The sequence below is a fragment of the Cupressus sempervirens genome, chromosome 10 (genome assembly GCF_028749045.1).
Source record: "Cupressus sempervirens isolate cs-2001-9-10 chromosome 10, ASM2874904v1, whole genome shotgun sequence".
NCBI classification, from domain to species: domain Eukaryota; kingdom Viridiplantae; phylum Streptophyta; class Pinopsida; order Cupressales; family Cupressaceae; genus Cupressus; species Cupressus sempervirens.
Genome location: NC_143127.1, coordinates 72,865,101 through 72,883,526, shown reverse-complemented (window position 1 = coordinate 72,883,526; position 18,426 = coordinate 72,865,101).

Here is an 18,426-nt window from a genome sequence, read left to right as displayed (position 1 = left end):
AATTTCCCTTGACACCACTGTATGACTTTGCTTTGTAAGCACTTTACCTTTTCCAGATACAGCTATTTTAAAAGTTTATTTTGGATCAGGCTTATAGGTATCCTTTGTGCAAGTTCCAATTAAGTACTTCAAATTTTGAATCTAAGTTTCTTGTGCATCTTCATACTTTTTGGAGCAGGTGTGTCTTCATGATTCCTCATGAATAGACTCTGCTCACCAATTTTACTCATAATGATGCTCTCATGTCACAATATCCTCATCTCTAAACACCATATCAGTCTGACGGAATTAGTCAGGCCACAAAGTGGGTCCAGCTAAAAAAAATTCATTTTCACACACCTGAATTGTCCAACTGATCCATAGAACATCTGATACTGATTCAAAACAAATTTGACCACTGATCTATCATTTAAAACTCATTTTATCACTTTATTTCAACTTGTCACTTTTGCACCAAGAGGTTCGTTGACTGGCCTTAAAAACTAACCCAAACCTCTGATCGAGCTCTGAAATCGAACATACTGATTCTCTGTTCCACAAACTTGCACCATGTCAAATCTCATCTCATGAAAAATAATCATTCAAAAGATATTGACTGTCAAAGTTTACCTCTCAGAACTACCTGCAAGAAAACACGTCAGAAAACAATAAATTGGGTTCGGATTTTGCTTTAAAACTTGGGCAAACTGACACTTGGGGTGATGAAAATGGGTTGTTAGTTCACTATCATGAGGAGAGTATGGATCTACAATTTGATCTTATGATGAATCACGGGGCACATTTGGCAAGCGGTCAAAGTGGGCTACTCAGAATTTGCAGATTGAAACAATGGCAGAAAAGCAATTTTGGCAAATGGAATTGGCCTGGAAAAGTGTGCAGACGAATTCGTCAAGATGTGAAAATTGGCACACTCATAGTATTTTTGGAGTTAAATGTAGTGGTACAATCTATTCAATCTCACCTATCATATATTAGGAGTTATAACATCCCGAACAGGGGTACTAACAAATCTGCAAATGCTGACACTAGTAAAAAGATAGAAGTTGTGTTTGGAATCGCATTTGAAAACTGATCAAACAGATTGGTCATGAGCTAAAACTTGAAACATAACAAGTCTTTGACATCTACAATGTAACGCAAAAGGAATTTCAGCATTTTGGTCAACTGGTCAAAAGTTATTATAGGTCAAACAGGGCTTCCCAGAATTCTGAGAAATTCACATCAGCATGACAACATTAAAAGACCAAATTTGAAGGATTCAAAACCTAGTCAAACAGACTCAAAATGACTCAAAATCTGAAACATAGGTTCTTTGGTATGGACACTAAACACTTTCAAAGGAGCATTTCATGAAACATTACTAGGTGCAAGATATTCAGTTGCAAACACCTCCTATTGTTGTTTGACACTTAGGTGAAAATTGCAGATTTGGAATTTGCTCAAAACAAGACTTCATGAAATGATTCAAAATGTCAGTTTAGCTTCATGAAACACATAGACGCACTAAATGGAGGGTGTTAGAAACATTAAACACCTCACAGGGCTCAAAGGTATAGTCAAGTACAATCTCATTAAAAGCATTCATAGGACTCAAATTTCTCAATGGTACTCAAAATCGAGAAGGCAATTTTGAGTGCCAACAAATGGAATCAACAGAAAATTATCTTCACCTAGGACACATAAATAGAATGGGATTGTATAAAGAAGAAATAGATCAATAGCCAAGGTAGCAAGAGCAATATTGTTTGAGAATGACATTTCTAAGACTTTTTGGAGAGAAGTGGTCAATACAACAATATACACTATGAACAGAGTACATATCATAAAATGTATGAACAAGGAACCTTATGAATTATGGTTTGTTCATTCACCATTAGTTAAGTATTTCATAATTTTTGGAAGAAAGTGTTACATTAAGACAGATGGTGATATTGGTAAGTTTGATCCAAGAAGTGATGAAGGTATGTTTCTTGGCTATTCATTGAAAAGCAAGGCATGCAGATGATTTAATCATAGAACTAAAACAATAGTTGAATCCACTAATGTAAATATTGATGAAAAGTTTGAAACTAAGGAGAAGATGTTAGATTACAATTCAGATGAGGAAGAAGATAATACTGGAACTGTTAGACAGAATGTAGAAGTTTTCTTTGAGACTAACAATGATGTACAAATTGTTGATCAAAGAGCATAACAGAGATATGAACCAAGAAATGAGATAAAATTTGAGTTGGCAACTCCTACCTCAAATCAAAACATGACAAAGAATCACCCTCTGGAGAAGATAATTGGAAGCAAAGACAAAGGTGTGATGACAAGAAATAGAGTTAATGAGGAATTATTTCTAATTTCTCAAGTTGAACCTAAGAGTACAAATGAAGCATGTAAAGATAATCATTGGATTCAAGAAATGAAGGAAGAACTAGATTAGATTGTGAAGAATGAAACATGGGAATTAGTTCCTAGACCTAAAGACAAGAATGTTATAGGAACCAAATGGATATTTAGAAACAAGATGAATGAGCAAGGAAAATTTATAAGAAACAAGGCTAGACTTGTGTGCAAAGGATATTCACAACAAGAAGGAATGGACTATGAGGAGACATATGCCCTTGTAGCAAGAATATAACTAGTACGATTTTTTTGGCTTATGCAGAAAATAAGAAGTTAAAAGTATATCAAATGGATGTTAAATTAGCCTTCCTGAATGGAGAACTTGAAGAAGTTTACATTGAGCAACCTAATGGTTTCCCTCTAATAGAAGACAAAGATATGCTATACAGACTAAAGAAATCTCTATATGGACTAAAGTAAGCACCTAGAACCTAGTATGCAAGATTAAATAGCTATTTGGTAAAACTTTCATTTGTTAAAGGTATAGCAGAGAGTAACTTGTATTTGAAAGAAATTGAGAATGGTTTGTTGATAATAGTAATATTTGTTGATGACATAATATTTGGAGGTAATGATGAAGCAAGTGATCATTTTGCTAAAGAAATAAAGAATGAGTTTGAGATGAGCATGATTGGAGAAATGAAGTTTTTCCTAGGGTTGCAAATTGTGCAGAATAGTAATGGTATTTTTATTTCACAAGCTAACTACTTGAAAGATTTTTTTTAAATGTTTGGATTGGAAAGTTGTAAGCTTGTTGATACACCTATGATAACTAGTCACAAGCTATCTATGAAAGATGAGACATCTACAGTTGAGCAAAAGAAGTAAAAATCCATGATTGGATGTTTGCAATATCTAACTCACACCAAACCAAATATAGAAAATGCAGTTGGGATTGTAGCTAGATTTCAAGCTGATCCTAAGGAGTATCATAATGTAGTAGTAAAGAGGATATTCAAATATTTGAAAGGAACATCTGATTATGGAATATGGTATGATAGATTGAGTGATTTCATACTATGTGCATATACTGATGTAGATTGGGCAGGCAATATGGATGACAAAAAGAGCACCAATGGTGGAGAATTCTTTCTTAGAGGAAGATTGGTTTCTTGGCTAAGCAAGAAATAGGATTGTATTTCACAAAGTAAGGTTGAGGCATAGTATGTTGGAGCAACAAGCAATTGTAATTAAGTTATGTGGATGAAATATACATTTAAGGATATCAAGATTGAGTTTATAGAACATGTTATCATATACATGTGATAACACAAGTATAGTAAGTATGTCTAAGAATCTTGTGTTTTATTCTAAGACTCAACATATAATCTATTAAGTATCATGTCTTGAGAGAAAAGGCAACAGAAAAAGGAATTAGATTGGAATATGTGAGTACTAAAGATCATATTGTAGATATATTTACAAAGCCCTTACCTAAAGATACATTTGAGTACTTGAGAGGTATGCTTGGGGTTATGCCCTTGCCTACTTCTGAGTAGATGATGCAGAGATTGCATTGGTCTAGTAGTACAAAGCACTATTGTTTGACTGGACTGAATATTGATGCTTCCTATATGGGGGAGTATATATGATGAGTTGAGTCATTAAGGACTCTTGGTATTTGGTTTTCAATAGTGTCTTTAGACACTTGAGCTGGTTAAAGACTTGGAGTAGTAAATTGAAATAATGAGGCCTTTATCATTGATGTTAATGGGGGAGAATATGAATGAAAAAAATCTCCTAAGTATATGGGGAGAAGAGAAATATCTCTATGAGGGAGATATACAACATAAAGAAATTTTTTGTATGGTAAGTTGTTTACTGTGAACAACTATTGCCAATCTTAAGAAGCTATAGAATAGAGTAGTGTTCCAGAGTTTTTTAGATTTGATTGATGAAGAGGATTTGAAAAGATGAGTTAAGCAATAGCAATAGATTACTATTTTGGTATTCTTGGAACTTAGATATTTTTCATCTATGTTTCCATCAATTCCAAAGGGGGGATTTTTAGCATGATGATACTACATTGAAGGAGTATCCTAAGCATTAGAGAGCATTGACATGTTTCATTCATGAGTATGTTTGTCATTGTTATCAACATAGCAGTAAGTCTGTGAGGATTGGAAAAGTAGCAGACAAATATTTTAGTTGTATAGACAATGTTTTGATTGTTTGGTAATGTGCATTCATGGATATGTTCAATACAGTATCTTGATTGTAAGGTTCAATATGCAGTACTTGAGTCAAAGATGTACGGAAGATATGCACGATTTGCATAGAGTAGTACAAAGATAGAGTACCTGAGTTGTAGTTTCTAATGTTTTCATTATATCTTCTAATAGTAATATAATATGGAGATGCATGGTTAGCCAATAACATAAGATTGTTTGGTGATGACATTAGTGCGCAAGCCCTAGTGTCACACATGTAAGAATTTGCATAGAATGTGAGCCAACAATGCTTTTTTAATTATGAATTAATTAATTATCCTATTATAATTAATTAGGAAAGCCTCAAGGCTAACTCGAGGAATTATTTTGAAGATACGGTATAAAGGAAAGATGTTTTCCTTGTTTGTAAGTGGAAGTGGTGATAATTTTATTGAGTGAAAAGTGTGAGAGGGAGAAGAGTGTTTGGTGAATGTGAGTAAGTGATCCAAGGGATTATTGGATGTGAGATTTGTGATCTAGTTACAAGTTCAGAAGGAGCAAAAATCTTATTAATAGGATAGAGAAAGAGGAAGGAGTGGTACTATTCATTTCTATTATTCTGTAAGGAATAATACAAAGATAATTTGAATAGCGGGTTCATTGGTCCTTAATCTATTTGGATAGTGGGTCCATCTGTCTTCCACAATTCCTAACATGATTGACACAACTCCTAACATGGTTGACACAACTCCTAAGAGGGTTGGAATCTCCTAACAGGGATTCAAAGTATCCTAATAGGGACTGATATGTACTAAATGTTGCTATAGACTACTAACAAGGTCCATCCTCTAACAAGGAATATTTATATTAGTACATCATCTTTTGGGTACCATCCCCACTAGGGTTTTCCCTCTGATCAAGGGTTTTCCTAGATGACATATCTGGTATTATTGTGCATGAGTATCTTGTTATGGTTTCTAAATTTATTGCTCATATGGTTAAAGTTTAATAAGGTTGATAATTGTGATATTAGATAGATAACTGATTCACCCCCCTCCCCTTAATTATATTGGTGGACTATATGATATAACAAAAAGTGAATCAGTAATACAACAAGTTGTAGACCTGACTAGGATCTACACAACTCATTGCTCCCATCCTCCAAAATAACTCATCTTTCACCACACAGTCAATGATCCACACCATGCCACAAAAAACCTTCACACCACAAGTCACATTCACAAGTATCCATGTTACCACTATTATTGTCACACAACCTATAACCACACCACTAAACATTATAGGGTCTACCATCAGCCAAAATATCATCATCCAAAAAAGTACATATGCATCCAATACTTTACCTACTAGCAAGAACACCATCCCATCTCAACAAGTCTCGCAAGTAACACCCTAATATACTACAAGGATGTCACCTTATATGGGGCCTGCAACTCAAATCATCTCACCATCTAGTACTACTACAAATACATTCATAATAACCCAAGGAATTACCACATCATTTCCACCTACACCATGGGGATTTAGTCAATCTTAGATGCATCTTGTTGACATCCTCATTATCACTCCCACTGTACCCACTCAACTGCAAATAACCTTTTGTGCATAACATTAACAACCACCACTACCACTTGCAAGTTCACTTCCACCCATCACCAACTATATGACCATGAAACCACTTGCAATTAATCACAACAAACACCCACCACATCAGTAGTAGATATGGATTACCCCTACTATCAACTACTTTATGCAACAAAATACTTAAATACCATCTCTTACAGACACACATCCATCACATAGTGGGAAACCTATAACTTCTCAAACTAATTTGCAACCTTGTCTAGCCCATAAATAGCTATAGCAATAGTACATGTAATATACCCAACCATAATCCTATCCATTTATAGAACACTCACCCAATCAACAAGCACTACAACATGCACAGAATCCAACTGTATAGTAGAAATATGCCCAACCAATCTCATAGAAAACACCAAATCCTCTTCAATTAGTGGGGAAATCATCATCTCAACCACCTTAGTTCATGCAACATAATCCTCCATATTCACTCTCTATATCTATTACATACCATACACCGAGGACACCTAGATTGGGGGGCACTACCTGCATCACCTATAAATCTAAAATGTGAAGAAATGAGGAACATCATCAAAGAGCTAATGGTTGGCAATGAAACTAAGACTTTGAAATTTGAAAATGTATACATGTATCCTTTTAATAGGTCTATCACAATGGCACCCCTCCTGAAACACTTTGAAATACCAAATTTGACAAATTTAGAGGGAAAGGATATCATGTGACACACATGAATGAATTATATATGCATTATCAAGAATTATCCTATAGTGACATAATCCTCATGAGATTCTCCCTAAAAACTCTTGGGTAACCTGCTCTAGAATGGTTTTATCGAATACCCTATGAGATAGTAAACACTTTTGTAGAATTCTCTAAGACATTTGTTACACAGTATCCTCATTTAGTTGAGATAGATCTATTCATGGTGGACCTAGTCCACACAAAAAAAAAGGAGAGGAAATCCTTGTCAATTTCTTAAAAAGATGGAAAACCCTTCAACCCAAAGACACCTTGTTAAATTGCTTATCAATAACACACACTAAAGGCCTCAATATCACATGTGCATTAATTGTCTACAAACATTCAAGGATATTGGAAAAAACAAAAACATGGTGACTGACATTGCTACTAACAAAAAATATGTCCAAGTGATAGGTAGTGCACAGAGCTCACAAAATCCCTATTACCAATAAGTACATTACCAACAACAACCATACCAACAAAAACTATATGAATAATAACCACATCAATAACAAATAACGTACCAAGAATAGGCATATCAATAGTATGCACAGATATATCCTCAACGGGCATCATTGAATCAAACCATTTCTATACCTATTATAGGTGGACAAAAGCTATGTGTCCATAATTATCTAAACTGAGTTTATACTCCCCCAGGAGAACCTTTGGATGTTATCTTTGAAAAAATGGTAAAAAACAAACTTGTAGTATTCCCATAGATACAAAGACTTGACAAGAGTATACCTAAACCCACATGGTACAAAGAAAATAATTTTGTGCCTATCATCAAGCCAAGGGACATGCTACATTCAAATGTATGAAACTCAAAGAATACATGCAAGCACTCATAGATTGAAAGGAAATAACAGTGGGTGGAAATTCACAAAATTCTCCAAATTTAGGATTACAAATCTATCAAATAAATTTCTACCACACAACAACAATACCAATAAGACACCTACACAAACATCCAACATTAACAACAATGGTAAGCACAAACAAGGTGATTTTTGCAATAAAAAATATTACTGTAATGCCCCGCTCGAGAAACCAAGAGAAATAAACCTAAAATATTACAATGTTTACTGAACTATTTTTTTTTTTTTTAAAGTTTTAACAACATCAAGATAACATTAATGCGGAAGCAATAAGAACATACACATTTTCAATTACAGATATAGTTTCAATTCCTCAAGGGTTCCTTTATGTTGAGTCACATTTAATAATTTAAAATTAATTAGTTTAAGTTCCAAGTACAACATCTCATGATCATAAGAAATAACCAATACAAATTTGCATAAGCAAATGCATAAGTATAAATAATACAATGAAAGTACATCCAATTAATAAAATCCATTGCACATGTCACAGGGTATGTGAGAATAGATACAATACATCAGAATACATGATAACATATATACATCATCTAAAAAGAAGTCTCTAAGATAAGATATAAGAATGATAAAGGTACATCTCCTACAATGAACATCCAATAGCTAGCAATGTGAGGGGAACCCAAATGGTAAGAAGACACTACCTCTCGACCGCGTGGCTACCTAGTCAGGCTTCCACTCCCATCGTGCAAGGAAGATAATGAACGATCCACATATGGCTAATCAAACATAAAACATTCCTAGGTAAGGTACCCCTAATAGCCAAAACTACCTCAAAGGTAACACATGCTACTCAAGAAGATAAAATAATCCAAAAGTAAGAACACTCAATCCAATACCAACTCCACATAACCAAACATCATACACGAACCAAGTATAAACCAAATACCAAGATCATAAGATAAAGTCAACGAAAGATAATCACCTCAAGTCAAAAGCCACATGTCAAAAGTACAACATCCATGAATCACCAGTCATCATCAATGAAAGTAAATAACCATAATAAACACATCCAATAATAAGTACACCACCAGAGGTACACAAAATCTACAAAGGAGACTCAAGCTACATACTAGGGAGTGTCATCACATGGCTGCTTGAGTTACCCTGGACTAATCTCTTAATAGACCCCAGACCCTCAAGCGTTGAGTTACCCTAGACTGGTTACTCTGAACCTCGGACCCTCAACATCACACATGTGGAAATCAAAAAGCCCTCTCAAGAAGATGAGGCACTCATCCCATTCCCATCCTTAGTCTATACAAGCACTCAAGGCATGGGTGCATAAAATATCTCTAACTTATCTTTTTAGTGTGTTTCCCCCCCCATAAATTTTAATTACTAGATTATCACTTATTACATAACTTGCATTAGGTTACCCTGGCACTGACCACTTTGGGTTCCAAACCCCTATGCAAGCCACTCCCAAAGTCATGTACCTAGAGAACCTCTCCTAAGCACATAAATCCACAGTTGTGTCCCATACCACAACACTCATAAAGATCAAACTCGGTTCCTTAATAGGCAACCTGATAATAAGATGGTTCTCCCATTCAAGTACACATAAATGCTCCATAAAGTAAACCTCATAAATATAATTTCCAATCACAAGACATAACATGACATCCAACCACAAAATAGTATCAAAAAATTTCCATAAAACCTCTGGTGTACGTCCTAGACTGGTCGACATCTAATCAACACCAAAATCCCAAAGCATAGACAGTATAAGCAAAATAGTACAATTTCATAGATTGGGTTTGATTTAAAAGGACACAATAGGGTTACAGGTAAAGTTTTAGTTTATGTTTTAATATACGTTTCAAGTTATAAGATTCTTAGTTTATTCCATCCAATAACTCATCTGTTTATTCAATTCAAATATATATAAAGTTATCCTCATTATTAAAAATCAATTTCTAAAAAGAAAAATCAAAGGATAATCATCTATTTAAAATAATCTTTAATTATTGTCAATCAAAACCATTAATAATTCAATAACTATATAATCCATTAATTAATCAACCTTGATTAAAATTGAATTTAATTAAATAATTAATAATTATTTAACTAATCTTATTAATAAATCCTTAATTTTTATTTCACCCAATTCATCATTAATTAATTTTAATCAAATTGATTTTTGATTAAAATTAATTACTAAATATCGACAAATATTCATATCAATCTCTCAAGTTGTAAATAAAAATTGTCATTAATTTTATTAATTAAAAGTTAACCATACTAAATGCATTATTATTTAAATTAATAATTATTATTAAAATTCATAAATATAATACTGAAATCTTATTAATAAATATTATTAATTAACAATAATAATAATAATATTAATTAAAACAATAATTAAAAATTAATATTTTAAAAACATTAACAAAGTTAATAATTCAAACTTTTCATAAACTATACGCTTTTCCCAAGTATGCGTCGGTGTTTTTAAATAAGCCGCAGGCTTTTAATACAGCCGTGCGGTCTGTACTGCATGCGGCAGTATTAAAAGGGTATGCCCCCCCATTCGTAGGCAAGTACACTGCGATATGTAGTACCCTATGATTTATTCAGGTACCCTACAAATGTCACCGATGGAGACAGGTAAGTGGGTGAGTTTATTTATTTAATTAAATTATTATTATAATTATTTAACATTTTTATTTTTATTTCATTTAAAAATTTAATACGATTTTTTATTAAAAAAAATTTAAAATTATAATATATGAAAAATAATAATTGTTTTTATAATTTTATAATTTTTATTTTATTAAAATTTATTATATTTATTTCAACAAATTCTACAATTCATATATATAACCCTTACATTATTAATCTGATAGGGAAACTAAGTTTAACCATGTAAATTTCTAATTCAAAATTTTCTTTTTATTTCAAACTTTTTTCCAAATGAATATTCGTTCTTAAAATCTATTGAAATAGGACATTTATCTTTTAAATCTCAAGCTTGATTTCAATGTCCAATAGATTCTCGTATTTAACTAATTTCTTATTTAAATACAATCCTCTAAAATAAACTCAATGAAGTATTCATCTAAGCCATGTACAGATATTTCTCAAACAAGAACAATATTGCATACTAGAAAAACAACACATGCAAAAGACACGGAGCAAACAAAAACTTGAAGAGTGAAACCCACTATACAGTCAAGCCACAAGATCCTACCTGGATCTGATGCTAACCTTTGACAACTAGATGCGAATTCCTATTGCAAGCAAAAAATTTCAAGCCACCTAAAATTCTTTTCTTTCCAAACCCTTCGAGTTGCTCTCCATAAACCTGTGTGCACAATAATGACCCAAAAATCCCTAATATAGAACTAATTACCTTTTAGGGTTTCTATCCCCACAACTCTAAAATTATAATTAATTAATTTAATTAATTCTTTCATGCACAATTAATTTTCTTTTTATTTAAGACAAATAAATTATTAAATTACTTTATTTAACTTTCCACTTGACTTCGCTTTAAATTAATTTATTAACTTTTTAAATCTAATGTACACATTATTAAAAAATCTTTATCCAAGTTCACATGTTTTCTTATCTTTTTAATTAATTTTCTATATTTTAAACTCATTCATGCGAACTTAAATCTTTTTCATAATTTAATTTCTTTTCACCTTTTATATATATTTTTTTGAAACTTAATTGATTAAATATTTATCAACTTACATAATAATAACATTTAGCATTTATTTACAAATGAACTCTAAATTTATTATTATTAAATTAATTAAATATTAACACATTCTAAATTTATTCTTATAACTTTTATCTTCAAACTCAGTTCTTTTTTTTAAATTAATTTCTCAATTAATTAAATATAATTAAATATTCAAAATGTCATAATAATTTTTCATTAAATTAAGTCATTAATTTAATCTTTTAATTAGACTTAATTAACAAAAAATTCACCAAAGACTCACAAAACAACATACGCACAAAATACTCACGGGTTTTAAAAAGGGTAGACAATCTGTTACAAATCCTCCTTGCAGGACAAGTATTATAGGCTATGGCTAGGATTGGACCTAATCATTATCTTCCCATTCTCACCATTTGAGTATTTGTAATAGGGCATGCTCATCCTAGCAATTCAGGTAAGTCGATGCTCGATACCTGCATCCTGAATAAAAGATGAGCATGTACATGTATATAATATATATCTAATCTAAACAGGCAATGGCGGGGAGTGGTGCATCGTGTAGATCCCGACTAGCAGGTGACTACGACTCCTTCCCTTAACCACATCAAACACGCCAGACAGAAAGATAAAACAAACATGCACACCATACACATGCAAGTATGGGGTAAGTATCATAAAAATCACAAGTATAATATCAAATGCGTACATATAATAATGCATCTCTATCAATAAAACATAATAATCTTTAAAGACATCACAATAACATTGTTATGAAAGAAACCACATTTACTAATTAGGAATCATCAAGACATCATTAACAACACGTGAAATGAAAACAACTAAGCAATTATAACTGATAAATTTGTAATTCAAGACATGAAATAATATCATAATATTATAAATCCAATATCTCTAAAACTAATCAATGCATAAAATCAGCCTAAAAGGGTTTGACAATGATAACAGAAATGTGATCTAGGGGCAAGCACTACAATTACACAATAGTATACATCAATTATATGGTAATTTAATTGGTTGTATATCCTAAAATGATCCCTATGCTAATGTCACACATATCAAGGGTGTTAAGAGTCAATGCATTATAACAACTTGACAAGGTTGGATATCTATCATTGGTCCACCTGCAACTGCTCCAACAATAACATGGTACAATGTTTTGGAACACCTTGTAAATACACCAACCCAAATCTCCATCTTGGATCTCCTTTGCACTAGTGCACTCCACCAAGAGATCCTCAATCATGATCCCCATGAGTCTCATGTCCCCATAGATATTAATGGAACCTAATTTAGAAACCTTGTCGGACATTTATCCACATCATATGCCCTTTCATTTACAATGTTTGACATCCATGAAGTTGACCTAGACCACATCCTTCCTCTCCACATAGCCATCATAGTCACCAACTTTGTTATCAAATGAGTCATGATAGATAATGGGTCAGCCTTGAACTTATGTACTTTAAAATTCATCAAATAGGAAGAGTACACCAAGGAAAACATCATGGATGAAGTTATCATAATCAAATATATGATAACCTAGAAAGAACATCTGAGAGCATTATCTTTCTACCTATGAAATTTGGCTTAGTTAATCAAGAAATAGTATATCACATGGTTAATCTTAACCTCCCATACAATATCCTCCTTGTTCAACCTTGGATTTATCTAATGAAGGTCATCCCATAAACTTATCACTAGTGCATCAAATTTCCATATTAGGATACTAAGATAACCATCCATACCAATCCCAAACCTTTCACATGTTGTCATGCACTACATGCATCCTATAATAACCATTACCCTAGGATCGATATTGGAACTTCAATACATAGCTCTTACTATAATTTTCATGATATACATACCATCCTTACCTCTATACTATCTACTATTAAGATCAACCATCAAGGTTGTGGTGAATATATCCTCATAGATGCATTTTAAGTTGGTGTCTTTCCCCTTGACCCATATACATAAGGATTCCCATCACATAAAGGCCCAAAGAAGAACATTATACTCTAGCTCAAGCATGTTGGATCTTGTACATATGTTTCCAATGGCATATCAAGTGAGAAAGAGATGGTCTAAGATATTAACACCTAATTGTACAAAGATCCACCTCTAATGGATGCAAGCTTGCTTGATCATCTTAAATAAAAATATACCCATTCACATAAAATTGCCACAAAATAATGGGATTATCAAGGATATGGCTTAGGCTAAGAAGAAATAGGCATCAGATAGCCTGTTGAGGCATATAATCAAGAAAAACATAAAGGCATTTGTTTTGGACTCCCTGCGCTTAGGGACACTATAAGAATGGCCACATCATCATGAATATCCAAAATGAACATGTAGAAGTTGAATACATCCCTGAAGAGGTTGAAAAGAGAGCCTATGGTGATATCCTCGATGATATTTTCCTAGGAGGCTTTGTGCTCTATGAACTACCTATCAACCTCATTGATATTCCTCTTGTCCATCCTGAACTCATCAATTAGGACCAACCAAGTTTACTTCACATTGACGAATATACTAGAAAATACATGCTCCTAAGACACATGGGAGCCAAAGTACCACACAAGGAAGTAAAACTACCATCTACATATGTCTAAAAATTGGACCCAAAGGGATACTTTAGGGAGGATTAAACCTCTAGTTACACAAGTAAAAACTAAAATTTAAAATTTAAAAAAAAAAAAAGACAAAAGAGTACTGGTGAAAACCCCCCTGGATCACCATCAAACTCAATCAAAGAAGATATTTAAATAAAGGAAATATCTGATGGTGAAAACTCTTTGAGGAACATGAAGATGGATACTTCATCCTTCCCTTATAGAATCACAAACCACAAGTATCATCCATACTAATTGAAGAAACAAAGTTGATCAACATTGGTATAAAAGAGATCCCTAGAATCATTTGCATTTCTATGTCCTTTCTAAAGCCATAACAGGATGCCCTCGTCGAGGTCCTCCAAGAGAAAATTGGTCAATTTTCATTGTCATATCAAAACATGTTAGGACTATACCTAGAATTGTTCATACATAATCTAGCAATAGATCTAAATGCAAAGCCAATCAAACAAATGTTGTGATGCATCCTAAGGTAGCATTACTAGTGAAAGAAAAATTGGGTAAAGTGCTCCAAGAAAAAGTCATAATACCTATTGATTATTTAGATTGGATCTCCAACATGGTGCTAGTCACCAAACCTTTTGGTGATATTAGGATCAGCACCAAATTCAAAGATCTAAACAATGGTTGTCCTAAAGATGACTTTTTGTCACTAAATATAGACATGATTGTGGACCTCATAGTTGGACATGAGATTTTGTCTCTCATGGAAATATTTATAGGATATAATTAGATTCATATTGCAAAAAAAGATCAAAATAGACAACATTCACCACCCCATGGGGAACCTTATGGTACAACATGATGTCTTTCAGACTAAAGAATGTTGGAGTAACCTATCAAAGAGCCATGATTGTTATCTTCCATAACCTAATCCACAAAACTCGTAAGGACTATGTAGATGATATTTTAGTCAAATCACTTAAATTCTTTGATCATTTATGATTTAGAGGAGGCCTTTGACCATTTGGAAAAATATCATGTCATGTTGAACCCAAAAAAGTGTTTCTTTGGTGTCACATGAAGAAAGCTTCTAGGATTCATCGTCTCATGAAGAGGTATCAATATTAACCCTAAAAAAATCAAATCCATCATGGATATGCCTCCACCTATAACATTGTGACAAATACAAATCTTCTATAGCAAGTTACAATTAGTTCAAAGGTTCATCTCCCAACTTGTAGACAAGTGCCAATCGTTCACACATCTATTGAATAAAGATCATAACTTCAAATTGGATCATATATATCAATGAAGCTTCAAAAAGATAAAATATTACCTTTAAAATCCACCTATTTTCGTACCACCATTTGTATAGAGGTCCTTAATTTTGTACATATTCACTACTCTAATGACATTGGGGGTACTCTTAGCCCAATAGGATGATAATGGGAAAGAGTAAGTGATACACTACATTAGTCATACTTTAGGGTACTATGAGATCAACTATACACCAATGGAAAAAGCATGCTTGGTAGTGGTATTTTCAACTTAGAAACTTCATCATTACATGCTAAGCCACATAGTAAAGCTCATATCCAAAATTGACCCACCAAAATATATGCTCTCTAGGACAATTGTCATAGGACATCTAGAAAATGGGTTAGTAAAGATTAAAAAGTAGTAAAATGCAAGTCATTGTAGATTAGTTGGTTGATGCCCCTATAGAGGATGACCATCCATTTTTCAAGGAAATTTTGGACAAGTATATTTGTTTGATAGAAGAGAAACCTCCATGGAAACTTTGCTTTCATGGATAATACTCATCAAACAAACCTAGAGCAAAGATACTATTGGTTACCCCTTAAGGTGAATACATCCCCAAATCTTTCAAGTTAAAATTTCCATACACCAAAAATATATTTTAATATGAGACTCTTATCATAGGACTTAGAATATCCATAGAATGGAACATAATAGAACTATAGGTTTTTTGTGATTCACAATAAATCATCAAAAAAGTTCTTGATGAGTATTAGACAAAAGATAACCATATAAAGATATGGTGGACAAGATGAAAGAACACTTCACCAAGCTCTAGTTCACATAAGTCCCACAACTTTAGAACAAGCTTGTTGATGTAATGGATATTATTGGCTCCCTCCTAGACATTCCATGGGAAGCTTCGTAATATCAATTCTTATTTGAGCAATTACTTGATCCTAAATACAAAAATGATGAATTAATGATAGTGTGCATTCTAGTTGGTCCCAAATACCCATGCTACCATGAGATATATGCTTACCTAAAATATGGTATCATATCCCCTAACCTCACATGACACCAATGCCTTAACCTTATTCATAGATCTTCCTACTATACTATTGTAGCCAATACCCTATATTGTCAAGGTTATCATGATACCCTTTCTAGATGTTTAGACTAAAACAAGTCTTATATGGCTCTAAAGGAGGTATGCATTAGACTTTTTAGTGTCCATACAAGTAGCATGTTCTTAGGTAGGAAAATCTTAAGATTTGGGTATTATTGGCCCATGTTAGAACATGATGCCTGTGAATTTGTAAAGACATGCTTACCATGTGATCAAGATGTCAATTTGATACATGCACCAACACAAGATCTACAACCTATCACTCCACCATGGCCATTTGTATGCTAAGGAATTGACCTTGTTGAAATATTAATGCCCTTATCTTATGAAAAACACAAATAGATCATCATGTCAACCAATTATTTCACCAAGGGGGTTGAAGCAGTAACGCTTGTCAATGACATAGGAATTCAAATTTCTAAATTTATCCTCTACAACATTGTTTGTTACTTTGGTATACCTACCACAATATTCATAGATTATAGAGGAAATTTTGAGAATCTTAATATAGAAGATTTTTCGTCCTACCTTTACATCTACTACTCTTTCCCTAGCCAATACTTCCCACAAGGTAATGGTAAGGCTAAGGCAACCAAAACAACTCTCCTCAAAATCCTAAAGAAGGTTGTCATGATTTTGGCCATGATTGGAATTTAGAAATCAACCCCACCCTTTGGGCTTACCATGCCTCATCTTGCACATCTATAGGCACAACCCCATATTTCCTAGTCTATGGTGTCTAAGTCATCCTACCAATAGAGTTTTAACTTCCCTCCTTGTGTGTCTCTTTTCAAGGTGAAATATTAGATTATGAGTACAAAGTTGCTAGACTCACACATCTTGATTTATCTGATGATAAAAGGAAACACTCTTATGACCACCTATTGATCTATCAAAATAGAATAAAGAGATATTTCAAAAAAAAATTCATCCCCACCAATTCCAAGTAGGAGACTTGGTACTCAAAGAAAACATGAAAGTGTAACTAGATTAAGAAAAGAAAGGAAAATTTGAGCCCACCTGGCTAGGTCCTCATGTTGTCATAGCATCTTTCAATTGGGAAGAATACCATTTGACTACTTTAAAAGGTGAACTCTTGAATGATCCCACCAACATCATTCATATAAAAAAATTTTATGCCTAAGTCACCTAGTGTACCTTTCTAATTCTAGAAAGTGCACAAAAATATCATAAAAATCCCTGAACAAATTCATCATTACAGTAAAAACCTTGCAATTTAGGAACCTAGTGATAACAAAAAAAATAAAAAAATAAAAAGGAAAAAGGAAAAAGAACAAAACCAAGCATCCAAAAGGTGAAAACTTGGCAATTCAAGTGCCTCAAACAAGTACCTTGGTAAACACCTAGCTATAGGCACCAAGTGTACTTGGACCTACCAATTATCTATCACATCTTATCCCAAATCCCCATAATATCACACCGTCCACTTACCCATACCCTCAAGGTGTTCCAACATTACATGACTGAAACACCTATATTGATCACCATTCTTGAAAAAAAAATTGAACATTGTACTATGCCATGAAACTTTTTCCATCATTTATGATATCATCCCAATATTCACATGTACTATAGAAGCTTTAGATGTTTTATATCTCATGCATTATATTAGATAGTCCACTATCACACTATCCCATGCTCTCAACTTGTACTATAACATCTAGCCCAACCAATTTCCACCCTAGAAATAGCTCATTTATAGTGTCATCCTTGTAAATATCTTAGTCATCTCCATTGTGTATTACAACCCCCATGGTGGTGTTCAATTCAGCTCCATTTTACATATCCTAATTTTGTGTCAGTTGATGTCAAGTCAAGTCTTCAGTTCTCCCTACTTCATGTTTTAGAAAGGCATCATGTGAGATCCCTTGTCATTAAAGTGTTTTCCTAAAGGTACGTGCTACCAAAAAGTTCTTGTAGGATGTATCCTTCCTCA